Source organism: Panthera pardus, unplaced genomic scaffold, assembly GCF_024362965.1.
Source record: "Panthera pardus isolate Hobbes unplaced genomic scaffold, ASM2436296v1 HiC_scaffold_6, whole genome shotgun sequence".
NCBI classification, from domain to species: domain Eukaryota; kingdom Metazoa; phylum Chordata; class Mammalia; order Carnivora; family Felidae; genus Panthera; species Panthera pardus.
In genome coordinates, this window is record NW_026526991.1 from 48,090,642 (window position 1) to 48,097,111 (window position 6,470).

Here is a 6,470-nt window from a genome sequence, read left to right on the forward strand (position 1 = left end):
TCAATGTAGAATAAGTGCTCTACGTCGGTGACCACAGGTATCTACCTCTAATCGCCAGTGAATAACAGCTGGGAAAAAGCATAGTTTAAATAGCCCCAGCTGGAGACAAGTCAGGGCTTAGCTCTTCTGCTACGTACTAGGAACGTGTCCGAACTTGACCAGCCCAAGGGAAAAGCTGAGTCAACTTAGACACAGAACCAGCCCAAACTCGCCCAGGACAAGGCGCCGGCTTCACGCACGCTACGGAACAGGCCACCTGTCATCATTGGGACCCCAAGCCGAGAGGCCGCCGTCGGCCCCGCAACGCACCCCCCGCCCACGTGACCTTTACCCTGACCACCGTGGAGCCCCCCCGCCTCCCGCCCGCTGGCTGGCGCGCCCGAAACCCCGCCCTCCCCCCCGGGCGGCCACAGCCCTCACCTCCTTCCAACAAAAACCTCCACAAACCCACGTGCCCCGCGCCCCCCACCACCAAATGCACAAAGCCCGCAGGCGGGGGAAGAGTCTACAAACGACAGCGAGCTGGGAAACCCAAGTCACAGAACAAACTCAGAACTGCCCATGCGCTTCCCCCGCCGGTACCTGCTCTCACCAAGCGGAGTTGTCCGCGCCTGGAGTAGGAAGAACGGGGACCCTCGAGGCTCCCCAGTACCCTTCACTGGGCGGGCAGAAGCCCCGACGCCGTGGGCCTCGGCGACCATTCCACTCACGGGGCCCAGGCCACTGGGGCGCTCGAACGCACTGGGTCCGGAGAAGAGAGAGGCTCCTGGCGGCGAAGCCGGCAGGACCTCGGTCAGAGGGGTTAGGGCTGCCCCTCAGACTCGGGCTCTTACTCCATTTTCTTTCCAGCCACACAGGGCCGCACAGGCCCCAGGAGGACCCGAGCCGGCCGAGGCGCGCCCGATGCGCGCCCCCTGCTGCCCCAGAGGAGCGCGCCGGAAGCCGCGACTCATCAGGGCGCTTGCGCGCGCGCGCGCGCCCAGGCCCCACCACGTCCGCCAATTGGGGGAGGGGGCTGGGCCGGCGCCTCCGTGAAGGGGGCGGTCCGGAGCGCGGCGCGCGCAGCCATGCCACTGGCCGCCGCCCGGCGGTAGGAGAGGCCGTGCCGGCGCGCGCGTTCGGCGGGGTGTCGACCGCCAGTCTCTCCGGGGTGGGGCTCGGCTCAGCCCGCCGCGCTTCGTTTGGCGCGCGACCCTTGGGACTTCTTTACCGTTGTGCTATTTCTGTATTTCATGTGTTTACAACTTTCGGCCGCGATGGAAACTGAAGGCACCAGGCGTATCTGAGTGCAGCTACCAAAAAAGAAACCAAAATTAACAGCTGTGCGATAGATGAAGCCCACACCGCCAGCCACTGGAGTTATATACATACAAACGAGTTATTTCAAGACTTGTTTGTTTTTTTTTTTTTTTAAGTACAATTAAAAATAGTACAATATAAAAAAATAGCACAATATAGACTCGTATGTGATGCATACAAATGTTCTGGCTGGAGAAATAGACGACTTGTGGCTACAGTGATGGGGGTATCAGGAGATAAGGAACGGCGGTTACTTTTCACTTTATGCTTTTAGAATGTTATGGTTTGTTTATATAATATATACATTCTCATTAAAAAATATATAAGACTAGGTACTGAAAAATTCACCTTGCCCCTTTTGGCATATAGGCGTGGCAATTTCAAAAATAAATAAGGACGTAAGAATTGAGTTTGTTCAACCCAAAAGGCACAGTCATTGCAAAGAACGAGCTTCTTTGGCCAGGAAGCAATTAGTTCCTTTTTTAAAAGGACTTTTTTTTTTTTTCTTTTAAGTTGTAACTTTACCTTCTCCCACTCCCTAGCCTACAAGAAAGGAATCTCTTAAACATACTGGTCTGTCAACTGATTTAATTGCCAACATTATTATCTTCAGGGATTTGGTTTGGCTTTTTAAGAAAAACCTCATCTTGGGGTGCCTGGGTGGCTCAGTCGTTGAGCATCCAACTTTGGCTCAGGTCATGATCTCATGGTTCATGGGTTTGAGCCCATGACCGGCTCTGTGCTGACATCTCAGAGCCTGGAACCTGCTTCAGATTCCGTGTCTCCCCTCTCTCTCTGACCCTCCCCTGCTGACTCACTCTCTCTCTCTCTCTCTCTCTCTCAAAATAAATAAACATTAAAAAAATTAAGAAATGGAGTTTCCTGAGGCACGTGGGTGGCACTTGATTTCGGCTCAGGTAATTCGGCTCTCCATTTCAGCTCAGGTAATGATCTTGTGGTTCATGAGATCGAGCCCCAAGACAGGCTCTGCACTGACAGCAAGGAGCTGGCTTGGGATTCCTCTCTCTCTCGTCTCTCTCTCTCTCTCAGGATTCCCTCTCTCTCTTTGCCCATTCCCTGTGGGACACACACGTGTGCATGCTCTCTCACTCTCTCTCACTTCCCTCTGTCTCAAAATAAATAAATAAACAGGAAAGAAAGAAAGAAAGAAAGAAAGAAAGAAAAGAAAAGAAAAGAATAAGAAAAGAAAAGAAAAGAAAAGAAAAGAAGAAGAAAAGAAAAGAAAAGAAAAGAAAAGAAAAGAAAAGAAAAGAAAAGAAAAGAAAAGAAAAGAAAAGAAAGAAAAGAAATTGGAGTTTCATTAAATGCCAAACAAGAATTTGGGCTATGGACAGAGTAAGCAAATTAGGAGAGATCAGAAGGAGGTAAATAGGTGAATTGCTTTAAACTGTGGCTTTAGCACCACCACCTTGAGCCAATTCAAGCTCGTGAATAGTCTGGCTAGCCGCCTCTAGATCAACTGTCCCCTTTCTCACTGGCTCTGTGTTTTGAAAAAATTCTCTTGGCAGAATTAGTAGAGCAGAGGAGCAAAGGGCAGAACTGACCGGATTAGTCTTTCTCTAATGAAATCAGAGAAGACCAGGAAGGAAGGAAAAAGTGATAGGATTTTAGGTGCTGGGGAGAGAGATGGATGAGGCAAGGATTCTATCTTTCAAGGAAACGGTATTAAAAACTTACCATGTGGAACAAGCACTACCCAAGGCCCCAGGTGGTCAACAACATAGTCATACTCCCTGCTGTCATAGAATCTAACAGTCTGACTCTACATTTCCACCCAAAGAGAATGACAATATCACTGACACAAAGTCTAGAGGAAATGAAAAGTTGGCTGTTGTTGAGTTTTGGTTGATGCACCAGAGAACAAAGAGTTCGGTGGTCGAAAATGTGGAACTGAAGCTCGGGCTAGAGACAGAGCTTTTGAGATGACGATTGGCTCAACATGTAAGAACTGATGAGCTCCTCAAAGGAGAGAAGAGACAGACTGGGATAAGGCAGCCGGGGTAGAAACAGCAAAAAATGAGCGAAATGACCAGAAGTCTACCTAAAGCAGGCTATCTAATGGTGTTCCCCAAACTGGAAGAGTCAAATAATGATACTGAATACTGCAGGAGTCAAAGAAGATGAGGAACAAGAAAACACATTGGATCTTCTCACTCTAACATCGTTGGCATCGTTTGTGACTTTATGATTAAGAAAGAAATGCAAACAGCTGCTGCTGTTTTCCTGCATTCCACCATCATCGTTTGTCACTCTGCCCTTGTACTCATACCAGACTTTTCTGGAAGCAAACATCTGCTTAATTTTTTAGTAGCATTGTTCTCGAGACGCTTCTTTGTTCCAAGAGATGGAGACACCTTGAGCGTCATGTTCTTTGGGACCTAAAGTCTGCAAACACATTTACAATAGACTTTTGTCCTGGTCCCAGGGCCACCTCAGACTTGCACTTATTAACGATAACTGATTAATCTTTAAAGAATGGGGGAAAATAAACAAGATTTATCTCAGAAACAGTGTTTAGAATGCTGAAAGTTTCACAATATTTATTTAACTGTAAAATTGTAGAAGTAGTTCAAATTCCACTTATCCTTCCAAACGTCTGGAGATGGATAGTGTTATTTAAAAAGCAAAATCCCAGCAAACAGTGAATATAAACACAGGCGCTTTTTTAAATGTTTATTTGTTTATTTTGAGAGAGCTCTCGAATGAGGGAGAGGCGGGGGGGGGGGGGGGGGGGGGGGGGGGGGGGGGGAGAGAATCCCAAGCAGGCTCAGCGAGGAGTCCGACACAGAACTCTATCTCACAAACTGTGAAATCATGACCTGAATCAAAATCAAGAGTCAGGTGCTCAACCAACTGAGCCACCCAGGTGCCCACAGACTTTTTGTTTCTATTTTTAAGAATTCATCGACTAACTTTTTGTTTATTTTGAGAAGTTTAAAATATGCAGAAACATTCACACAACAATTAATATCCAATGTAACCATTGCCTAGAATTCACATTTGTCATTTCTGCTTCAGATATATTTTAATTTTTTTTTTAACGTTTATTTATTTTTGAGACAGAGAGACACAGCATGAACGGGGGAGGGGCAGAGAGAGAGGGAGACACAGAATCGGAAGCAGGCTCCAGGCTCTGAGCCATCAGCCCAGAGCCCCACACGGGGCTCGAACTCGCGGACCGCGAGATCGTGACCTGAGCTGAAGTCGGACGCTTAACCGACTGAGCCACCCAGGCGCCCCCAGATATATTTTAAAGTATGGGATACTAAAAAAAACATTGAAATATCCCTGTTCTTAATCCCATTCTCTTCCCTCTCCTGGGGAAATTGTAACTATCAGTTTGGTGTATATCCGTTAAGTCCATGTCTTTATATGTTGACTATAATTTTATGAAACTGTAAACAGTAAATACAGTAGTCTACATACATACAAAAAGAATTGCTGGGCCATACGGTAGTAAGCCTTATATGGAATTTCAAAATCTAACAGGGAAAGCTGTCCTTATCTTTTTCAGTATTGTCTGTTCTGGGATGTCACTTTTAGAATTCATTTGTCTAAATCCTAAACCAGAATCCTATTGGAATTTTGATTCAAATTGCATTGGATGAATTGATTAATTTGACGTCTTTTCAGTCTGGATTCTTTCCAGATAAGAACATGACAGGGGCGCCTGGGTGGCGCAGTCGGTTAAGCGTCCAACTTCAGCCAGGTCACGATCTCGCGGTCCGTGAGTTCGAGCCCCTCGACAGGCTCTGGGCTGATGGCTCGGAGCCTGGAGCCTGCTTCCGATTCTGTGTCTCCCTCTCTCTCTGCCCCTCCCCCATTCATGCTCTGTCTCTCTCTGTCCCAAAAATAAATAAAAAACGTTGAAAAAAAAATAAAAAAAGAACATGACAGCTTTTTTCAGGTCTCCCTTTGCATTCTTTAATAATGTTTTCTCATTCTCTCTATAAGACAATGATTGGTTTTTGTATTTTGATCTTACAGCCATCAATACTGCTGCATTTTGTTTTATAAATACCGCTAGTTTTTCAGTAGATGCTCTTGAATATTTTTATGAAAACAGTAATGTCATCTGTAAAAATCATCAGTTTGTCTCTTCCTTTCTTATATCTTCTTTTCTTAGAACCTTTAGAGCAATTATTATTTTATGGAATAGTAGCAAAGATAGTGGACATCGTTGTCTTATTCCTGACTTTAGTAAAAATGCTTTTAGAGGTGCCTAGGTGGCTCAGTCAGTTAAGTGTCTGACTCTTGATTTCAGCTCAGGTCACGATCTCGCAGTTTGTGGGTTTGAGCCTCACATCAGGCTCTGTGCTGACAGCACGGAGGCTGCTTGGGATTCTGTCTCTCCCTCTCTTTCTCTGCCCCTCCTTCACTCGTGCACGTGCATGTGCACTCTCAAAATAAACATGAAAAAAATGCTTTTAAAATTGATGGATGATGTAAGTTTTAGGTAGAGCCCCTTTATTATATTACAAAAGTTTCCTTCTACTCATGTTTGAATTTTTTTTTTTAATATGAATGAGAGTTCAATTTTATCTAATGCTTCTTTATGTATCTGGAAATAATCATGTGGCTTTTCTCCTTAATCTGTTAATATGGTCAGAACTGTAGTGGCAGGTTTTCCTTCTTTCTTTCTCTCTTTTTCTCTTCCTCTCTTTCTTTCTTTTTAATATGGAACATTTCACAAATTTGCATGTTATCCTTGCTCAGGGGCCATAAGAATCTCTGTACCGTTCAAATTTTAGTATTTGTGCTGCTGAAGTGAGCACTGTAGTGATAGATTTTCTAAGATTGAACCATCCTTTTTTACTCATATAGACATTTATTTTTGAGAGACAGAGACAGAGTATTAGCAGGGGAGGGGCAGAGAGAGAGGGAGACACAGAATCCAAAGCAGGCTCCAGGCTCAAATTTGTGAACCACTAGATCATGACTTGAGCTGAAATCAGATGCTTAACTGACTGAGCCACCCAGGTGCCCTGGGTCGTGTTTTTTGTCTTTGTTTTTGTTTTTTTTAAGACACTGATGAACTGAATTTGCAACAGGAATAGTGTAACTGGATGGTATGGAGCCTAACTGATATCTTATCCTGTCCTTAGAGATTACCAAATATCTCAGGGATTTAAGTGGAGATATTGTCCTGC

The 6,470-nt window shown here is 45.3% G+C and overlaps 1 non-coding gene across 1 annotated transcript; it reads right to left on the bottom strand.

Moving 5' to 3' along the window:
- Window positions 1-5,991: 5,991 nt before the first annotated feature.
- LOC128775165 (U6 spliceosomal RNA) lies at window positions 5,992-6,095 on the bottom strand. The gene has a single exon (XR_008419813.1). It is a non-coding gene; the product is annotated as a U6 spliceosomal RNA (small nuclear RNA).
- Window positions 6,096-6,470: the final 375 nt, after the last annotated feature.